Below are 23,293 nucleotides of genomic sequence, written 5' to 3'. Positions count from 1 at the left end.
CTCTTGATGAAAATAGTCTTGGGACGTCCATATTTAAGCTTATCATATACCTACATTATACGTGCCTGTGTAAAGTATGGGGTGCCCTCAGATTCGTGCATTTTTTACGTATCACGCCCGGCCAGGTGCCCAAATATGGGCAATCCGTGTGCAGTTCTGAACTACCTCGATTCTGGCTGCTACGCGCGTTGCTATCCACAAACGTTCCGTTCGTACACAAAGCAAGAGCGAGATTGGGGAACGTCAGATCGAGTTGTGCGTGGCGACAGTGGAACCGCCATGGTGACATCGGCTTATATTTCTAAATTCTAGTGAAATCGTGTGTATACAAAGTGCGTGCCTGTTTAGTATAAATTAATAAATTGACATCACTCTTTTGTCCTTTCTACACCTCGATTTCAGCCTGGATCTCTGTTGGTCACATACTAGTACGCATGTTACTTTGCGCGTTCTAGAATTCTGCAGGTAAACAAATGACGTCATTATGTATGTCAATCCGCGACGGGAAGCGGCCATCGCATTTGTGAAAAATTGACACAAATGGCGATGAATTTTTGATATCGCACGCATTTTATCTCGTAAACAATGATGAATATTATGTAAACTACATATGGCGATGAATTTTTGATATCGCACGCATTTTATCTCGTAAACAATGATGAATATTATGTAAACTACATATTTATCATTCCATAAGGTATATGATAAAACCTTTACGGCCCTGATACGGCTTTTGCGGCCCTTGGTCGTACGGCGTACCGGCCCTCGCACGCTCGGGTCCTTCCGCCGAACGACCTCGGGCCGCAAAATCCGTATCAGGGCCATAAAGATATATATGTAAAGAAATTCAGTATGCGTATAGGTTTTTTGCATAGATCGCTACCATACATTCCCTATGAGTATCGTATGGTATCGTATTTAGGACTGTTCCAAAGTGCTATGGCTATGGACTATCGCTGCCATGCATAGTATGGGGTAATGCGACAGATGAAGTTGTCATTCTCTAGAAGCAAGCATTGTGTATACTTTTTGAACTTCCCTTTGATTTTCCATCAGAAGATTTATTTTTATCTTTTAATGTTATGATGATTAGGCAGCGAATTTTTACTTAACGGCAATTTTAATGTTTTAAATGTATAAATGGAATTTGTCAAATATTTATGCAGCTTATTTCCTCTCAACCACAGTGTTCATAATTATAATACCGGTCTGCGTATCGCCAGGACTGTTATGTGCCCAGATGTATTTCAAAAGATGTCAACGTAGGTTTCACTCCTGAGGGTCTAACGTTTGGAATGCCTTACCTACAGATATCAAACAAGTACTCTGTTATTCACCTTCAAATGAAACTTAAAAGATTTAAATAGAAGGAATATTCCCCTGTGGTTTTCTCTCTTTTTTGTGATCTGTAGTTGTTTCAATTTTTTTCTTAATGAGTCCCGATTAAAACATTACTGTTCAGTTAATCCGGCCACTCAATAAAAGTCTGTAAATGAATTTGCGTGAAACGAACAACAACGGCTTTGTTACTTAGTTTCTCTTTCGGAATAATGTACGGAGTCATACTTTATGGAAATTGTTGTATTGTTTGAAACTTTAAAGACAGAGCAAAAAAAAAAACTAAATTTGTGAAATAGTGGGTGACATAGAATTAAAATGCACCAAGCAATCAATGTACATATGTTACAAAGAAACGTGTATCGGAGTATCAACAGTATTCTTCGTAAAGGATTGTCCTGAATAGACACATAAATCTGTAACAACAATTAACGTGTAATAGTTGTCTTAAAATGTGCCCTGAAAGATTCATTGGCTAGTAACTCTCTATTTATTTTCTAGTACTTTGTATTTTATCACATGCACAGGCCAAGCTTGTCGTCTCCGAACAAAAAATACGGGATTTATTCTCTGGTCGTTCTACGTCACGACAACCCGTGTCTATGTCATCAATTTTGATGCGTCGGACCTTTTTTTGTCGATCTTCGGTGTGCTCGTAAATATGTAAACAAACAACATGGCGGCCGAGCCGATGTTTCTCCCACGATCAAAGTCATGTAATGAAATCGATATTTTCACTGACTACGACATTACTAATCCGAACAATGTAAACACAGAGTGTACCGCCTGTATATTCCCAAGGAATTACGTGAATAATTTGCGGAAACAATGAACTCGAAGCTGGTCGCGTATACCGTGGGTTCCGTAGGCCTACGCGTTGCAAACAGGGTCAGACGCGACGTTTACAGTGTTCGCGCCGTCGAGATTCAGTCGATATTTGTTCCCGAAAAATAGCGTATCTTCGTCTGTGATAAATTTCTAGGACTATGCTATCTTTGAAATAGAGTATAACTTTGCGGAAGGTAGCCTACGTGTAGACCGAGAGCTGTTATTTGCTCCACACACGAACGAACGTGAGCGCTAACGCACACGACGGACGACTGGAAATGATTGACAACTTGTGCACGGCGTACTGATATTTATTCCTAAAGTAGTTCAAAAGTTTAAACGCGGAATCGTCATGGAAAACTTATTTTATTTTGCAAAAAATAACGAATTCTTGGCTTGTGCATGTGATAAGTATATTATTCCCTAATATTTTTCTTCGTTCAGCTGGGAAAATACTCGTGACGTAATGACTGTGTCACCACTCGTCTTCGACTCGTGGTGACACGGTCATTACGTCACTCGTATTTTCCTTCGCTGAACGAAGAAAAATATTAGGGAATAATATCTAAATATTGCAAATACACCTCCTGCCCCATTCAAAACGCCGAACATTCAATTTGTCAACACAAGTTGTATGTGAACTGTGTCCGACTTTAATGACTGAAACGGGAAATACCCTTAACTTGAAGTTTGAAAATTAGTTTTAGTCAGGTAAGTAGCAGTTTTTAAACTACTTACCACTAAGTATAAGTCAAACATGGCAGTAAGAGAAAATTTTGATTTATATGGAATCTTCGCCATCATTAAGAAAGTGCATAAGGAAGAGCAAACTCCAGTCGGTGCCATTTTGTTATAAAAGACATCTATCACCTATCCATGTCCATACAATTTTTGATGACACCCCAGACTTGATCGCCAGCCAATTATTGGTACAGTTTTGAAGAAAATACTTCTGTCACGCTGCTTTTTGTACATTTATTTGTACAGATACAGACAGTGAAAACCCCAACATTATAAGGCTTAAATATATGTTATTTTTACTAAGAGAAGTAATGCAGGGTATAGTGAAAAATAGGGCGAGAATTTTATAATTACATATGCTACACGCATTGTCCTAGATCAGCCTTTACTATGGTTAATTTCTTGAAATAACAAAAACGGTTATTGAAAAAAGCGCTGACCTTTGATATTCCAATCGGATAACTCTAGCAAGCATTGCTTTTGTAGGCTGAGTACAGTTTACAAGTGACATATATATATATATATATATATATATATATATATATATATATATATATATATATATATATATATATATATATGTAGGTTGAGTACAGTTTACAAGTGATATATATATATATATATATATATATATATATATATATATATATATATATATATATATATATATATATTTAAAAAAACAAGCCCTACAAAAATTGAACAGTATTGAATGGTTATTGTAAACACCGTCAACAAAAAAAATCACAACCTCGACTGATGTTTTGTAGTGTTCAAAATCTAATATTACTGAACAGTGTACCGACACAACAGAGATAGAATTAACTGTTACGACAAGTTTAAACTTTTGAAAATTTAACTCAGGCAATTGTGTGTTAATTTTATCATCCAGCCATATGTTTCAGAGCACAGTTAGAATGGAATACCTTTGAAGCCTATACGCACCCAGCACAGTTCGTTTTACTGATAAGATTTGTATTCTTCCTAATTGATGAGACTTTTGACCAAAAGGGGTGTCAGCTGGCTTCTAAAGACAGTTGCAGAGTTCTCCACGGTTGGGTAAAGTTGTCATTGACAGCAAGAATACTAAATATAAATAGAGATTACAGCTGACGGAGGCCTGAATGTGTTCAGTGCGAGAGGACAAGAGAAGTGAGCTGAACTGATCTGCCAGTGCGCCGAGTTTGCAAGTAGTACCGTATACCTGGAATCGGCATACTTTTGACCGTAACGTTACACACTTTGGGCAGGTAGGCTACTTTGTTCAAATCGTCAAAAACTGTTAATCTTAACCTATTATTACACGAAGAACCCTTCCGTGTCCACTGGTATGGTACAACGTGCGTGCAACTCCTTCGGAAAAGCCGAGTGTTCAGAATATATAGTGACATTATGTTAGAAAATCGAGAAAGAGATTTTTCAGGCGATTCATCACCATCTCCTGCAGTAGCAATTAAAACAAAACACCATGTAGGTAAAAAGCTGAATAACCTGGCACATCAGATCCCTTGGTTCATATATGCTTCTTGAAAAAATGACGTCACGATGAAAGAGGTTATTTTTTACTGTACACGTCTTTCGCCAAATTTGTCACTGGAACCCGTACTCGGAATTAACGACTGGCGGTCACGATTTATACTACTTGAAAAATATTATATAAATTATCATTGTTTTCATTAAATCAAAAGTTATCCATCGCAACTAAACATACACTCAATCAATCAAGCTACGGCATTAAGGCAAAAATAGACAGGTGATGACTGACGCCGTCGTAATCAATAATTTTCAGCTCAACACTTTGTATAGTTAATTGCACGAGTAGGTGTGCTGTTACAGTTGTAATCACCACACTTATGGTCAGGAACTTGTAAACATTACGAGGCCGAAGGCCGAGTGATGTTTACAAGTTCCTGACCATAAGTGTGGTGATTACAACTGTAACAGCTCACCTACGAGGTGCGATTAACGACTTATACCACGAAAAACAGGCCAATCTTCTCTAAAATTTGAAATTACCGTCAATAAATCGTCTACTTTTGATTTGAATACCCACAATGGACTGGAGTTACCCATTGTACGTCGAAAGGGTCACAGAGGTCATTATGCACCTGGCATGCGAGTTTGGGAGAAAGACCTATCCCAGACAAGTAGGACAAGGGCTCTGGTCAACTGCAAATCTGCACTTGAATAAGGGCTACAGAGTGGTATAATGCACCTGTGTAGGAGGAAACTATTTTAGTCTGATTGGTTAAATAAAATGGCTTGCCTTACTCTATCTTGTTGGCTATTGGCCAGGGAGAAGGAATTCAATCTGTAGATGCATGTGATTGCCTCGTGGATGCATTAGGCTTTCAATACCATTTTCTTGTTTTCGACCGGTCAAGATGGACCTTGTCAACTTGTCTGATCTGATGACCCAAGAGACTTCCTAGAGTTCCATGGACGGCCATGTAAAAACAACCTAAGGTGGATTTTACAAAGGAAAACTGCCCTATAAGAGCAGCCGCTACTACGGAGCGCATAAAATCCACGATGTGTACTTCAACTTAAAAAAGTACTTGGCGATGATAACACCGGACGGGATTGTACTATCGATGACCCTTGCCAAGGGATAATCAAGTTCTCCTGCCAGAAAAAAATACATAAAGCAAATGTGCAAGATGGCTTGGCCAGACTGCCACACAGTAAGTGAGGCTACCCACAATTCCCTTTGATTTGTGTGCTCAGACATTATTTGCTAAAGGCTTCTTCAATTTTATCAGTTTCTGAACAATTTGAAACTTAGAATTTAATTTAAGAATTATTGGTTAAAACTATGTTCCAAAATTATTGATCATGTTAAAATTCAGGAGTAAATTGAATGAGAAGTCGATGTTTTGAGGTGCTAAAAATTGCACACTTGTCATGGTAAAGTTATCAGCAACTAAGATGGTCTCATCATACCACCTGTCAGACATGCAAATTTCCTTTGTTACAAACATTTAAAAAAATCAATACCCTTTCTTTTGCCAACACAGATGCAACTTATTCCCTTAGTTTCCTTGACAATATTGTGTATGGCTCTCAAAAATCTATGTCGACAAAATCACAAAATTGCTATCTCCTCTGCGGAAAAGGGGTTGATCTTCTCAATATTCACAGTGAGAAATTAGAGAATTATGATTATCAAAACTATGGTCCCAGAATTTTAATATATGGACCGAGCTGTTCTGTGTACAGAAGAAATTTGCTTCAGTTCAGTGAGTGATCTCCGTGTGTACGGATCATGGAGAATTGTGGGTAGCCTCACTTACTGTGTGCCAGCACACTGGATATTCTGGCAAGGTAATTTATTCTTTTACTAAAATATTTATACACAAAACGAATTCTGTAAAGCTATAGAATTAAATTCATTGACCAAAACAATTTGTTGTGTGTGCGGTAGTATCACAGAATTTCTTTTGACTATTCCACAAACGTTACAAAAAGGCTGTACTTATTTCCATGATATTTGTCACACATGTCTTGTGTTTGATAATTTCAGGTGAATGCGGCCAACACCTCTGTACCATCAGGGATTCGATGAGCAGGTTATCAAAGAACAAACAGGTCACATATCAGATGACGGTATACGCGCCTCCAATGTATGTCTACTGCGCAACAAAAGCATGTCGAATATCTTACTACCACCTCCATCTAGTGTTAAATCAGAGGAATCTGTAAGTAAACCAGTTTCTCAAGTTACGACAAAACAATGTAACAAAACAGACAGATTGGTTCAACCAAGAAGACGCCGAATCTAAAGATGGACAGTCTTCATCAACAAATTATGTTGCTTACATTGAGCATGGTCCAAAGAAAGTTAAATTGAATTATAAAATGTGATGCTATAACATATCAATTGAACAAATTGTCTTCATTTTGTTTTGAATGTGTGTGAATGCTTTCGACATCTCGACTTGACCTATTGTTCTCTTGGCAAATTAGTAATCAGTCATACTTTTTTTCATATTTAAATAAGTAATCACTACACTTTTATTGATATGATAATGATTTTCTTTCATTAAAGTGTGGTGATTACTTATTACATATGAATAAAAGTATGACTGATCACTTATTTTGCATAAGAACAATAGGTGTTTCCAGGGATAAATGGATGGCAAGAACAATAGGTCACATGACCTGGAGTGGTATAAATCGGATCATCCGGTGCGAGACGGTACAGTGGCGGAGAGAAAACTCACATGACTTGATACTGTACTTTCATAGGTATAGAATGCTACTCACAGTCTAGATGACTGTGTGACATTTGGTAAAATATAAGGTTAGAGCTTGTCGTAGACTTGGTTCAAGTCTGTGATGTGCGAATGTTTGAATGGAGTGAACACAATGATGTGTATTTTACTTTCATGTGAAACGCGCGCGTGAGTGGAGTGGACGCGATGAGTGGGGTGAACGCTATACAGGGAGTTTCACTCGGAATCCGGCAGAAACTAACTCACTATACTGTGCAGACTCAAAGATAACGCATTCAGTCGCTGGGAAAGCCTGGCCTGGGCTACCGAATTCCGAATAGGTTTGTACAAAAAAGGAGAGACACAAGAGTAAGTAGTATAAATTGTTTTATTTTTTAAAAAATTCACCGGCTTGAACCAAGTCTAAGTTTGTCGCCGTACTAGGTACAAAGAGAGAACAAGCTTTTGTAGAAAACAAAAACATATGGGGATGATTGCTTCAAAGTGGTATATAGAGGCGACAGAAATAGAAATGGACAGAGTGAGTGATTCAAAGTGAGAGGGGCAGCTTTGAAAGAGACACGGACAGAGGACTGAGACAGGATGAAGTACGCAGACGTGAGATACAAAGAAAGCGATGTAGGAAGTATCAATTTTTACATAGCTAATGGCGGTTTTACTTGTCTTTCAAACAAACCAAAAAACCCCCAAACAAACAAACAAGAAACCGACACAAACCGATGACAGTAGTATTATTTGATGAACGTTGACCGATACATAAAATCGAATGGGATTCTGGGTGTTGAAAGTACGTCATAGCCACAGCTCATACCACGCCAGTTGCATGCTATATAATGTCTGTACGCCATAAACGGAAGAACAACCATCATATTGATAAATGATGTTTTGAAGACTTTTGGCAGAAGGCTTGTGTCAAGCAGTTGCTGCAAAAATTGGTTGAAAACCTTGATGGGAATGAACACGAGCTCCTGAGAGTTAAATCAATCGTACGATAGAAAGGTATCTGTTTAGAACCGTTAGAGAGTTTTTAACAGTAAAATCGGCAGGTAGTGTTATTATAACTTTATACTTTATGATTTTCTCTTAGAAGATGTATTTTCATCTGTTATGTCGATTAGACATCGTATTCTTTACTTTGCGGCAATTTAATGATGTTTAAATGCATAATGAAATTTGTCCACAATATTGATCCAGCCTGTTTACTGTCAATAGCAATGTTCATTATCATGATACACGATGTACGTATCGCTAGGACTGTAATATATACCGAGGTGTCTTTAAAAAGCCAGTCAACGTAGGTTTCATTTCTGAGGGTCTAATGTATTGAATGCCTAACAGATATCATACAAAGCACTAGGTAATACACCTTGAATGTGACTTGAAAGACTAAATCTGAAGGAATATTCCCCTGTACACACACACACCACACACACACACACACACACACACCACTCTCTCTCTCTCTCTCTCTCTCTCTCTCTCTCTCTCTCTCTCTCTCTCTCTCCGCCTTGAACGTATATTATTATTTTCCTGAAGGAGCCCCGATGGATATTACTCCAGGCATTGCTGTTTTATATTGAAAGACATCTATTCGGAATCCTTGCCCATACAATTGTTGATAACACCCGAGACTTGATCGCCCGCCAATTATTGGCATCATGTCGGGAGAAAATAGTTCTACCTTGCTGCTTTGTGTAAAGATTCGGACAGCAAATAACCCATTACCCTAAAATTGTAAGCCTCAAATAATTATATAATTATTTTACTCAGAAAAGTAATACAGGGTATATGTGAAAGTACGGCGGAAATTAAATCACGCATGCAGCGAATTCATTGCCCAAGATAAGATTTTACTATGATTAACTGCCTGATAATAATAAGGTTTTATAAAAAAGGTGTTGATCTTTGGTGTTCAATTTGGCCAGCTCGAACTTGTATGATTGATTTCACGAGTTAGATATGTATAAATGTTTATGGTTATGTCCTCAAGATGAATTTATTCATCGATTGAAAATTCAGTCTAGTGTCGTCTGATATTTGGTCGTGTTCAAAATCTAATATTACTGAACAGTGTCTGAAGTTAACAACACTGATAGGGTTTAACTTTTCAAACAAGGTTAAACTTTTATGTAAATAAGTGCCATTTTGTGTTTATTGTATCATCCACCAGCACGTGTCTCATAGTATTGTTCGCATGGAATACCTTCGGTGCCAATCTACGGACCTACAAAAGTTCGTTTCACTGATAAGATTTGTTTGGGATAAAATAATGTTAGAGCCCGTCACCATGGTTGGCACAAAAAGACCAAGCTTTAGTAGAAAACAAAAATAAATTCCGATTGGGCTGATCTACGGACCTACAATAATTCCTTTCACTGATAAGATTTCCTAATTGATGAGGCTTCCTACTTAAAGGGGTGTCAGACTGGCTTCTGGAGACAATCGTAGAGTTCTCCACGGTTGGGTGAAGTTGCCATTGGCAACAAGAATGACTAAAAATAAGTAGAAGTTATAGTTGACTGAGGCCTGAATGTTAGTACGAAGGGACAAGAGGACTGAGCTGCCTGTGCGCCGAGTTTTCAAGTAGTACCGTATTCTTGGCATCGGCATACTTTTCACAGTAACGTTTCACACTTTGGGCAGGTAGGCTATTTTGTTCACATCGTTCAAAACCGTTAGCCCTACCCTAGTATTACACGGAGAACTCTTGTACCCACTTGCACAACGTGCGTGCAACTCGTTTGTGACCATGTGAAAGTTACAGATTTAAGGAAAAGTACACTATTTAATTATGTAGTAATATTGTGGTAGAAAACAGAGAAAGAGATTTTGTTCAGGCAATTCTCCACCGTATCTGCAGTAGAAATGTAAAAGACACGCCATATAGGTAAAAAGCTGAATTACCTGATACACCAAATTACTCAGTTTACAAATGCTCCTTTTTTTAAAAATGCCGTCACGATGAAAAAGGCTTTTTTTAATGTACACGTCTTTCGCCAAATTTGTGGTTAGAACCGTCAGTTTAAATTAAGGACAGACGGTCACAATACTACTTGAAAATAGTATAAGTTACCTTAGTTTTCATTGAATCAAAAGTTATCCATCATAACTATACATACACTCAATCAAACAGACGACAGTAAGGCAATATATAACTTTGCAATGTTGACCAACCCTTGATAAGTCCACGGATTAGCATAATTAGTTGTGTTGACTAATTAATTACAAGATGTGTATATGAGAGATAAACGTCCTTGTAATGGGGTGAAAATAAATAAAGAGTCAAGAGGCTATAGGTTAGGCTATATAGTCATTTATTTTATTTACTACGATCAGTCAGAGCATGAAGAAAAGGAGAGGGACTGACAGTGACAGAGAAAACTGAGAAAAACTCAATAATAAGGTTATTAATACCGATTGCGCCGCCGGTGATTAGACCAAAAAACACGCTTGTGAGTATACTTATCTAAATCTCAGCAATCCAGCGTATGCAGCCACACAACTGCTGCTACGGGAGGAAAATCGTATGCGGATGTTGTGATTTATGACAAAAACAAATCACGTGCGCTAGGATATAGACAAGAAACGCATGCTATTCGATCAGTTTCAACGCTTTCCAGTAACGACGGACCTTTTACGACAGTAAGTTACAAGAAATCAAGACCTTGACGTACAAAGCTATGCATTGGTACGGTCTCCTGTATTGACGTGGACGCTGCTTTGAAAGCTGTCGACCAGCGCCCACCAGCAAGAATTGTTTATCAGTAGGTTATTACCAAAAACCTCTGTAGCCGATGTTGAGAGTTACATTAGAAAGAAAATTGATTGGAGTATGCAGTGTGAAAAACTCAAAACTAAGTATGATACATACTCGTCATTTCTTGTCACTGTAGAAAATGGTCAAAATGACAAGTTGCTGGATCCGTTAGTTTGGCCTGCTGGTGTTCTGGTGAGAAAATTTTATCCATCAAATAAGTAATGCTCTTCGTATTATAGCGTATAATTGTCGCGGTATTAAATCTACCATTGACGCTGTTCGATCTCTGTGCAATGAACATGATATTATACTTTTACAAGAACACTGGCTATGTAAGCCTGAGTTGCCGTTACTTTCGAACATACACAAGGATTTCTATGCATCTGGTATTTCTGCAATGAGTGATGACACCTGTATCAGAGTGGGTAGACCCTATGGGGAGTTGCTGTACTATGGCGGAAATCGCTTGCTAATGCCTTCAGTATCAAGTATAAACATTATAATGACAGTCGCATTCTTGGGCTTGAGATACGATGTGGCAATAAATCGCTTCTTATCCTCTGTGTCTATCTTCCAACCGATTGTGACACTTATTATCACAAGTTCGCTGATTATCTGTCGAAAATTGAAACTATTGTATCAGACCAAGATGTCAACATTTTTCTTGTAATCGGCGATTGGAATGCTGATTCAGGCAAACCCTTGGCAGAGAACTTGATTTATTCTGCAACGAGCGTGATAATACCATATCTGACGTTACTATCCTAGGCAAGTGTTCCGATGTTTCATTTATATAAGTGATACTCATGGCACAACCTCGTGGTTAGACCACTGTGTATCATCGCGATCAGCTCATGATGCCATTATCTCTATTAAGATTCTTACAGATTACGTGGCTTCAGACCATTTACCTGTTTCCTTTTAATGTCGTTCGAAGATCTTCCGTTGCTAGATGACAGTAACATATCTAATTCAGAGATAAACATAAACCCTCGAGAAAAACTCGAGTGTCTATGAGATAACTAAGTGTGTTCATTGGGCGAAAGTCAATGACCATGCAGAAATACGTTCTTTCAATCATTTGTCGGACTGTTATTTGCAGCAAATATCTCTTCCTGATGAAGCTTTATATTGCCAAGATAAGTTTTGCAGAGATAGCAATCATAGATCGTGATCGATCGTTTCTATAATGATGTAATTCATGAGCTTGGTCATGCAGCTGCGGATTGCCTTTCTTGCAAGAATGTAAAGACCGATTACGTCATACCCAGCTGGAACGATTACGTGAAAGACTTTCACCAAAATGCTAGAAATGCATTCAGATTGTGGCTTAACCGGGGGAAACCTCGAACTGGGGAAATGAGCACAGCCCGTGCGAACTTCAAACGAGCGCTTTGGTTATGCAGACGTCATGAAAATGAGTTAAATGCCGACGGTCTTGCTGCTTCACTCAGAGACAAAGGCCACAAGACTTTATGGCAAAACGTTCGTTTGATGAACAGTCACGCCGCGCCTCTTTCGGCTAATGTTGGTGGTATTTCTGGACAACAGGATATTTCTAATACGTGGAAGGATCATTTCTCAATTCTACTGTCTTCTATTACCAACAATTATCACGAAGACTTCGTCTCTAATTGGCAAAATGGTAACTATAACAAAAGCAACATTCCGAGAATTACAGCTGTAGAAATTAGTAAAGCCATTCATGAGCTGCCACTGGGGAAAGCAGCTGGTTTCGATGGTCTGCAATCTGAGCATTTTAAACATGCTAATGATCGTTTGCATACTATTCTGGCATTGTGCTTTTCAGCTATGCTTATCCATGGGCATTTACCTGATAATTTAATGAAAACTGTTCTTGTTCCGCTTGTTAAAGATAAATCGGGAGATCTGACAAGTAAAGATAACTATAGACCAATTGCGCTCGCAACAGTAGTGTCAAAATTGCTTGAGTCCGTGATCTTAGACCGTTGTAAAGCTTATTTATGTACAGAAGATTATCAATTTGGCTTCAAGAGCGGTCACTCAACTGACCTTTGCATCTATGTTATGAAAGAAATAATTAATTATTATCGCCACTTTAACAGTCCTTTGTATATATGTTTTCTAGATGCTACCAAAGCGTTTGATAGGGTCAACCACAGGAATTTGTTCAAAAAGCTTATAGACAGAAAGATGCCTTGGTATTTTGTTTCGTCTCATTATTTTTGGTATCGCACACAGCAATTCTGTGTTAAGTAGGGCAATGTGTTCTCCGCTTTCTTCTCAGTGAATAATGGTTTCGCCAAGGAGTATAAGAGAGTATTAATGCAGGCTAAACGTGGAAAATAGAGAGAGAATTTTATGATTCGTGAAGTGACAGCATTGAACCAGATCAGCTTTTACTAAAATTGATTGCTTTAAAATAATAAAAAAATTTGTTTTGAATGAAAATGTGCTGACCTTTGATATTCATTTGGCTAGCTCTAGCAGCATTGTTTTTGTAGGCTGTGTACATTTTACAAGTTAATTATGTATGAATAAGTAATATGACTATGTCATGGGGATGAATTAATACGTCGATTTGAAATTCACTGTGACTCAAAAAATAAGAAGTACCAGAATTGAAAAGTAGAACTGAATGGCTGTCGTAAACATTGGCAAAATAAAAATCGCAACCTAATCTGATGTTTGGTCGTGTTCAAAAGTCTAACATTACTGAACAGTGTATGGCTTTAGTGATAGAAATAAACTTTTCCAACAAGTTCAAATTGTTGACAATATAAATCAGCGCCATTTTGTGTGAATTTTATCATCCAGCCACTTTTTACACAGTATTGTTCGATTGGATTACGTTTGGTGCCTATCTGCGGGCCTACCATAATTCCTTTCACTGATAAGATTTATAGACTTCCTACAGCGCTTGTCTTTTTAGTATGGAGTTTCAGGGTTTGGCACTCACGGATTTTTTGTTTGGCACAGCCAAGGTTTACAGTTCGACACAAAGAAATATCAGACAAAATGCAACATTTTATCCAAGACAGACGACACGTTTTCATTTCTGTCTTCGTCTGAGAATGCCGCACAGTGCACTGTTGTTGCATGCAAATTTAAGCAAGTTGTTTTAACGGTCACAACTGTCGGTCTGAACAGAAAAGGACCCACGTTTGATCATCGTATCTTCGTATAGCTATCGCCTTGGAGTAATCTATCGAAATAATGCAAAATACAGGGGAAGAACCTACACCCGTGGAAAGGCAACCAGCAGTGATCTCCGGCAATAAGTAGTTCACGAAATAGAGGAGATAGGTGGTGATCAGGCGACTGGTTTTGTACCTCGTGGATCATATGTACAAACAGCGAAGAAATTGCGATTGGCAGCAACGACCGTATTAAAAGAAGATGTGGGTACATTTTTGCAAGACCGGTTCAGTAAATCCCCCAAGAAACTATCGCCGTGGTCGACAAAGAGTGTTACTGGATGTTGAAGTTGAGTTCATAGAAGCCATCAAATCTGAGAGTGAGAAGCCCTCCGCCCGGACCGTTCAGTTTTTACGGCCTGGGGGCCGGCAAAATCTTGTCGCCGGTATTCAAAAAAATATAGACCCCCTGCATTTTTCGTGAAAAAAGATGACCCCCCCCCTTTGTCAGACGAAAAAATTTGATGACCCCCCCCCCCCCCCGATGAAAAATAACCAAAACACATATGTCAAATTTACCCGCACGGTTTGGATTTGAACTCCGGTACGCGGCGCACTTTATCGTGTAGCAGAGATGCCAGTGCACAAACTTCTTAGCCACATCCATGCAAACGTCTATTGATTAGGACTCGTGGTACGAGTCCAAAAGGGTTGTGTAAAATTGTCTGCGTTTTCCCCTGTATTGCAATGAGTTCAATCTGTGCCTGCCTATCTGCACCGCTGCTCTCAGAGAGCAAAGTTGGCGGATACAAGTTTTCATGTGCAAGTTTTGATGAACACTGAATACACAGGTGGTTTCTGTTATGGAAGTCAACCTGTCTACACTGAGTGAGTGTTTGTTACCCTTCAGGGTACAATACAAATAAATGTTTAGTCAATTTCATAACAAATAGCTTCAATTTTTGCATTTATTTTAATATTCCCGGTAAAAATCACGCCCTTTAGTGCAAATCACATCCCTTGATGTTAAATGGAATAGTCTTCCGGTGTTTGACCGAGACTGCGAAGGTTTGAACCAATCATACGCCTGTGTCGGGAAAGATTACTGTCACTCTTAGGTAAAAGTTCTGCTACAGTGTTATAGCTCCGTAACATTCTGCATGATAAGGGACGGACCATTAGATCTTGGGAGGGGGTGGTCAAAAACAGAAAAAAAAAATTTTCAGAGCAGAAGTTAGGAAAAAAAAATCTTCAAACTAGTTTGCAAATTAAAAAAAAAATAAGAAGACAAAGGCGTAAAAAAAAAATCTGCAAAAGTCTTTAAAATTTTGAATTCTTTTTAGATTTTACTAACAGAAAGCAACTTTCTGTATTTTTAGTACATCCTCCCAGCACATTTTAATTTTAATTTATACATTTAGAGTGACTGTATCCCTTATACTGGAAGTTGTGATTATCTTATCTTTTCAGGACTTTTGTATTCTGATCACTTGAAAATTATGAAATTATAGAGCCTGTTTTCTACTTGTTTCCTGCGTACAAACCAAGCAGGAACACTAGGTAAAACATTGAAACTATGGTATGGTTGTCAAGACAGAAAGTTGTAATTGCCTTTTAAGATCAAGGTAAACAGATGCAGGCCACATCAGTTTCATTTTTTTCACAGCATTTTATTGCAATGATGAATGCAAGAATGGGTGAACAAGTAGAAACACGTCATAATGATAAACAACATCATAATGATAAAACAACATATCAAGTCATTGGTATTATTTGCTTTTAAAAAGGCATTTTCAATTCTTTTTTCTCAAAAAAACAGCCTCACAAAACAACAGCAACACATGTTTTAACATTCACAATACACTACGTAGAATGCCATCTATCCAACAAATCCCAACACAAAAACACAAAAAGGGTTGAACTTTGAAAGTTTCTCGATAGCAAATACTGAATAAATCTGCATGAATAATCGTTTTTGTGTAGCAAATTTCAAAGAAATTGGACAAGCGCTTTCAGAGAATACAGATTTTTTGACCATGAATGGAATAAATTGCCCTAAAAAGACAAATATTGAAATTTCAACACATCTATACACATTCAATCAATTTGGACATGCTGCTACAGAGAAATAGATGTTTTGATCAAAAAGGGCAACAATTGCTCTAAAAACACAAATGTGCAAATTTAACTATATTATTTAGCTTATTTTAGCTTCTCAGCTTGTCAAAACCAATTGTAAATCATGAGATATGCATGATGTTTGGTGGGGTGAATGTAGGCATTTCACCACGCAGTAGAAAGGGGAGCCAGGAAACCAAAATAGTCAATTTTCAAAACTATAGGAAGCTACTGAGGAGCAAGAAGACCATGTTTCAGAGGAAGATGTGTAATCCGAAAAATATGCTCCCAAAGTGCCACCAAATAACACCATTTTTATCTCTATTTTTCAAAAGCTCCAACAGCAGGAGGGGGGACACCCCCCTCCTGACCTCCCCCCGCAAAAATACTCCCCAAGTGCCACCAAATAACACCATTTTTATCTCTATTTTTCAAAAGCTCCAACAGCAGGAGGGGGACACCCCCCTCCTGACCTCCCCCCGCAAAAATACTCCCCAAGTGCCACCAAATAACATCATTTTTATCTCTATTTTTCAAAAGCTCCAATGGCAGGCCCCTCCTGACCACCCCCCGCAAAAATACTCCCCAAGTGCCACCAAATAACACCATTTTAATCTCTATTTTTCAAAAGCTCCAACAGCAGGAGGGGGACACCCCCTCCTGACCTCCCCCCGCAAAAATACTCCCCAAGTACCACCAAATAACACCATTTTAATCTCTATTTTTCAAAAGCTCCAACAGCAGCAGGGGGATATCCCTCTCCTGACCTCCCCCCCCCCCCGTGACCGCTTGCGTGGCCGCTTGTGGTGCTTGTCACCACATCTTTGCCCTCTTTATCTTCAGACAGCGAAGAACTAAAAAAAATTATAAATCTGAAAATTTACTCTGAAAAAAAAATTTGCACAGCTAATCTCAATTGGAAAAAAAAATTCCGAAATTTACAATAGTAAAAATAAATTTTCACAATTTCATTGTGACCACCCCCCCCTCCCAAGGTCTAATGGTCCATCCCTAAGAGAACGTGCGGCAATCGACGCATCCTTTGATGTTATGTGTCGGAGTACAACAACTTGTACGTTACAGTCAAGAAACCCGTGTCTGCCAAACCCTGAAACTCCACACTAAAAAGACAAGCGCTGTAATGATAATCTGACGTAAAAGGGTGTCAGAAAGGCTTCTGAAGACAGTTGCAAAGTTCTCCACAGTGGGTGAAGTTGCCATTGGCAGCAAGAATACCTAAATAAAAACAGACGTCACAGTTGACGGGCGCCTTAATGTGTTCAGAGAGAGAGGACAAGAGAACTGAGCTGCCAGCGCGCCGAGTTTCCAAGTAGTACAGTATTGCTGGCATCGGCATACTTTTTACACTAAGATTACACACTCTGGGCAGGTAGGTTATTTTGTTCACATCGTTCAAAACCGTTAAACTCTACCCTATTATTACACGGAGAACTCTTGAAAGAGGTTATTGCTACTGTACACGTCTTTCGCCAAATTTGTCACTGGAACCCGTACTCGGAATTAACGACAGACGGTCACAATTTACATACTACTTGAAGAAAGTAGAAGTTATCCTTGTTTTTATTGAATGAAAAGTTATACATCGTAACTAAACATACACTCACTCAATCAAACAGACGACATTAACGCAAAAATAGAAAGGTGATGAGTGAAGCCGTTGTAATCAATAATTTCCAGCTCAACACTTTATCGAATCATTCTGTGCCAGACGGTACAGCAGCGGAGAGAAAACTCACATGACTAGATAGTGTACTTTGATAGGTATAGAATACTACTCACAGTCTAGACGAATATGTGACGTTTGGTATAATATAAGGTTAGAGCTTGTCGCCGTACTAGGTACAAAAGAGAGACCAAGCTTTTGTTGAAAACAAAAACGAATTCATGGGGACGATTGCTTCAAAGTGGTATATAGAGGCGACAGAAACAGAAATAGACAGAGTGAGAGACTCAAAGTGAGAGGGAAAGCTTGGAAAGAGATACGGACAGAGGACTGAGACAGGGCGAAGTACGCAGACGCGAGAGACAAAGAAAGAGATGTAGGAAGTATCATTTTTTTACATAGCTAATGACGGATTTACTTGTCCGTCAAACAAACCAAAAATACCCACACAAACGGATGACAGTAGTAGTATTTGATGAACTTTGACCAATACAATCACATGGGTATGGAAGTACATCATAGCCACAGCTCATACCACGCCATTTGCATGCTATGTAATGTCCGTACGCCATAAACGGAAGAACAATCATCATATTGATAAATGAGGTTTTGAAGACTTTTGGTAGAAGGCTTGTGACGAGTAGCTGCTGCCGAATATTGGTTGAAAACAACGATGAGAATGAATATGAGGTCCTGAGAGTTAAGTCAATCGTAGGATACAAAAGTGTCTGTTTAGAAACGTTAGAGAGCTTTTAACAGTAAATTCGGCAGGTAGTGTTATTATAACTTTAAACTTTATGCTTTTCACTCAGAAGATGTATTTCATCTATTACATCGATTAGACATCGTATTTTTTACTTTGCGGCAATTCAAATGTTTAACTGCATGAATGGAATTTGTCCATAATATTGATCCAGCCTGTTTACTTGAAATAGCAATGTTCATGATCAATATACACCATCTACGTATCGCAAAAACCGGTCAACGTAGGTTTCATTTCCGAGGGTATAAAGTATGGAATGTCTACAGATATCATACAAAGCACTAGTTTATACACCTTGAATGCAACTTGAAGGACTGAATCTGAAAGAATATTCCCCTGTACACACACACACACACACACACACACACACACACACACACACTCTCTCTCTCTCTCTCTCTCTCTCTCTCTCTCTCTCTCTCTCTCTCTTGAGCGTATTTTATGATCTTTTAGTAATTCTGAATTTTCTCCTGAAGGAGTCCCGATGGAAATTACTTTATAGTAACTCGGCCGCTCAGGAAATGTGACTAAATAAATTGGCGTCAAACGAATTGCAACGTCTTTGTTAAAATTTACTGTAAGTAGTTGCTCTTTCAAAAAGTGTAATGGAGTAACACTTTAATGAAAATTGTTGTATTATTTGAAAATTTAAGACACAGCAAAGAAAAGAAATGGTGTAAAACTGTGTGCTCCATGGAATTAAATGCACGATGGCAAGCAATCGATCTACAAACGGAGAAACCTGTGTCGGAGTGGCAAAAGTGTCCTTCATGAAGGGTCATCTGTTAATACCTTAAAGGTTGACAATCTTCCTTAATTCTGTGTAATATATAATAAATATCTATCTATCTTGATATATGTTCTGAAAGCTTCATAAGTTGTCACTATCTACTATACATTCTTTGGTATTTGTATTTTTTTGTAAACACACCCTATTGTCCTGTTCGAGACGCCGAGCATTCAAGTTGTTTGTGTAGTGTCGATGTTATCGCCTGAAACGGAAAACTACCCGAAACTAGAAGCTTTAAATTAGTTTAGTTAAAAAAGTTGTAGTTTGAATAACTATTAAGTAAAATTCGTAAATGGTAGCCAGAGAAAAAAGTGATTAATATCTTCGCCATCATTAAAGAAAGTGCATAAGCAAGAGCGTACTCTAGGCGTTGCTATTTAAATAATAACACATGAGAACGAGGGCAATATCATGATTTATTGCCTACCCAAGGGATGGTGGTCATGATCGAAATATAAATATTGATGATGCCCGAGCCTACGGCTCGGGCATCATCAGTATTTCGATCATGACCACCAGCCCGAGGGCAGGCAAAAATCTTGATATTGCCCTAGCTCATATGTGTTATTATTTTTATTACACCGAACAAGCAAACATGCAAAGAAACAAAAACACTAAGACTTCTTCGAGTACAGTTCGCCTGAGTCCGGACCTCAGCGTAAAATGTTGTCAGTGCCGAGTCTAGGGTTGCCGCTAAAGTTTGCGGATCTCCTCGGTGGCGTATCCAAATTTGTTGCTTGCATAGTCGCTGAACACAGAAATTGCATTCATTGTTGCCATTTTCGTTCGTTTGCTGTTTACTTGCATCAAAATATCGTCTAACTGTGCCTGTGACAGCTCTGCATGACGTCATCCATGTAATATCAAATGCAGAGGGCATCATCAAGTTCGCAGAGGGCATCATCACGTTCTTATACATGTCACGTGAGTCGTGTTTAACCAATGGCAGTGCACGCTGAGTGAGTGAGGTAATGATTTATAATGAAATACATCTATTCGGAATCCTTGCCCATACAATTGTTGATAACACCCGAGACTTGATCGATCGCCAATTATTGGCATCATATTTGGAGAAAATAGCTCTGCCTTGCTGCTCTTTGTGCATCTTTTGTAAAGATACGGACAGCAAATAACCTATCACCCCAAAATTGTAATCCTTAAATATTTATATAATAGTTTTTACTCAGAAAAGAAATACAGAGTATAAGTGAAAATGGGGCGGAAATTAAATCACACATGCAGCCAATTCATTGCCGAAGATAAGATTTTACAATGATTAACAGCCTGAGAATAATAAGGTTTATTAAAAAAGGTGTTGATCTTTGGTGTTCAATTTGGCTAGCTCTAACATGTATTGATTTATTTCACAAGTTAGACATTTAAATATGTTAATGGATATGTCATCAGGATGAATTTATTCATCGATCGGAAATTCAGTCTAAGCTTGTCGTGATGTTTGGTCGTGTTAATATCAAATATTACTGAACAGTGTGTAACAACACTGATAGAGTGTAACTTTTCAAACAAGTTCAAACGTTTTTGACAATGTGAATCAGTGCCATTTTGTGTTTATTATGTCATCTACCCACACATGTTTCACAGTATTGTTCGCATGGAATACATTCGGCGCCTATCTACGGACCTACAAAAGTTCCTTTCACTGATAAGATTTGTTTGGGATAATATAAGTTTACAGCCCGTCGCCATAGTAGATACAAAGAAAAGCAAAGCTTTAGTAGCAAACAGAAATAAATTCATGTGGCTGATCTACGGACCTACAATAATTCCTTTCACTGATAAGATTCCTAATTGATGACGTTTCTAACCTAAAGGTGTGTCAGACTGGCTTCTGAAGATAGAAGCAGAGTTCTCCACGGTTGGGTAAAGTTGCCATTGGCAACAAGAATGACTAAATATAAATAGAAGTTATAGTTGACTGAGGCCTGAATGTGTTCAGTGCGAGAGGACAAGAGAACTGAGCTGCCAGTGCGCCGAGTTTGCAAGTAGTACCGTATTCCTGGCATCGGCATTCTAGTAACTTTACACACTTTGGGCAGGTAGGTTACTTTGTTCAAATCGTTAAAAACTGTTAACCTCACCCTATTATTACACGGAAAACTCTTGCGTGTCCACTGGTATGGCACAACGTGCGTGCAACTCGTTCGGAAAAAACACGGTGTTAAGATCATAAAGTAATATTGTGCTAGAAAATAGAGAACGAGAGTTTGTCAGGCAATTTTCCACCATCTTTGGCAGCAGAAATGTAAACAACACACCATGTAGGTAAAAAGCTGAATAACCTGGCACATCAAATTCCTTGGTTTATATATGCTTTTTGAAAAAAAGACGTCACGATGAAAGAGGCTTTTTTACTGTACACGTCTTTCTCTAAAGTTCTTACTGGAACCAGACGGTCACAATTTATATACTACTTGAAGAAAGTATAAGTTATCCTTGTTTTCCTTGAATCAAAAGTTATCCATCAATCTAGCAGACGATATTAAGGCAAAAATAGACAGGTAATGAGTGACGCCGTTGTAATCAATAATTTCCATCTTAACATTTTATCGAATCATTCTGTGCGAGATGGTACAGCGGCGGAGAGAAAACGCACATGACTTGATACTGTACTTTCATAGGTATAGAATGCTACTCACAGTCTAGACGAGTTTGTGACGTTTTGTATAATATAAGGTCAGAGCTTGTCGCCGTACTAAGTACAAAAGAGAGACCCAGCTTTTAGAAAACAAAAATAAATTCATGGGGATGATTGCTTCAGAGTGGTATGTAGAGGCGACAGAAACAGAAATGGACAGAGTGAGAGATTCAAAGTGAGAGGGGCAGCTTGGAAAGAGACACGGACAGAGGACTGAGACAGGGTATAGTACGCAGACGTGAGAGACAAAATAAGAGATATAGAAAGTATCTGTTTTTTGACTTAGCTAATGGCGGATTTACTTGTCTGTCTTAAAGGTGTACATTGTACACTGTAAAGTTAAGTGTTCAAGGATAGAACACCAATTAAACGCCTTTTTGTAACACTTTTTGAACGCGTCTAGACGTTCAGAAATTTAACACTACGTGTTCAGCAAACGTTCAAATTTTGAACACACGTGTGCAGATTTTGAACGCTACGTGTTCATCAGACATTATATTGAACACCATGGTGTTCCATATCTGAACACACGTTGCACATGAAATGTGTTCAAAAAATTGAACGCATTTACGCGTTCAAAGGGCTGTAACACTTTTTGAACGCATGGACGCCGTTCAACGATAAGTGTGTTAAAGGCTAGAACACATGTTGCGCGCTTGTTAAACACCTTTAATTTTGGGCGTTCAGGGGGTGTTCAAGCCATGAAATAACATTACAGACCACTGATATCCAGTAAAATTATTTTATTCTAAATATGAACAAAACATTTCTAGAGTAAAATACAATAATTTACTGTAAAATGGGCAAATAAACATTGCCACTTTGTATGTAAAGTTTGTCAGGAAAATACCAATGGTGTTAACACCCTCCCATCAAAAACATAAGCAATATAAAATCACCATGAACACTGTAGATCGTTTTAAAAAATATGAACAAAGTAATGACAAAACAGGTTTTACTTAAATATTGTGGATTACGTTTTATGTTCATACTTGTTTAAAACGTACAAAAATCATCTAAAAAGCTCGAAATTTGGCTTACTTGTTTGTTGTGTTGAAAACACGTATATGTATGAAATGCATAATCCATTTTTGTAAGATGGTTTCTTAAAGACATTTCCTCTTGTGTAGACAATTGTAAATTGATAAATTTTGAAGAGAAAAAGTTAGTCAAGGCTTCTCTAGTGCACATGGTATATAGTTGTCCACACTAAAGTAAACACAACATGTCAAGTTGTCAAAGTGTCACGGTAAGGCACAACATG

General features: G+C 38.2%; 1 protein-coding gene across 2 annotated transcripts in view; it reads left to right on the top strand.

Annotated features, from left to right (window-relative positions):
* Positions 1 to 17,420: 17,420 nt before the first annotated feature.
* The window catches only part of LOC139120706 (calcium-activated chloride channel regulator 4A-like), a 35,777-nt gene continuing 29,904 nt past the window's right edge, over positions 17,421 to 23,293 (top strand). Inside the window, exons 1-2 of one of the 2 annotated variants that reach the window (XM_070685242.1) lie at positions 17,426 to 17,526; positions 21,206 to 21,430. The gene's annotated coding sequence lies outside the window, so the exon portion shown is untranslated. Of the gene's footprint in view, positions 17,527 to 21,205; positions 21,431 to 23,293 lie in introns of both variants that reach the window. The other variant, XM_070685243.1, reaches the window with a different exon arrangement.

Source organism: Ptychodera flava, chromosome 20, assembly GCF_041260155.1.
Source record: "Ptychodera flava strain L36383 chromosome 20, AS_Pfla_20210202, whole genome shotgun sequence".
In the NCBI taxonomy this organism is placed as follows: Eukaryota; Metazoa; Hemichordata; class Enteropneusta; family Ptychoderidae; genus Ptychodera; species Ptychodera flava.
The sequence above is the reverse complement of the archived record's forward strand: the minus strand, read 5'-3'. Positions and strand labels throughout refer to the sequence as shown.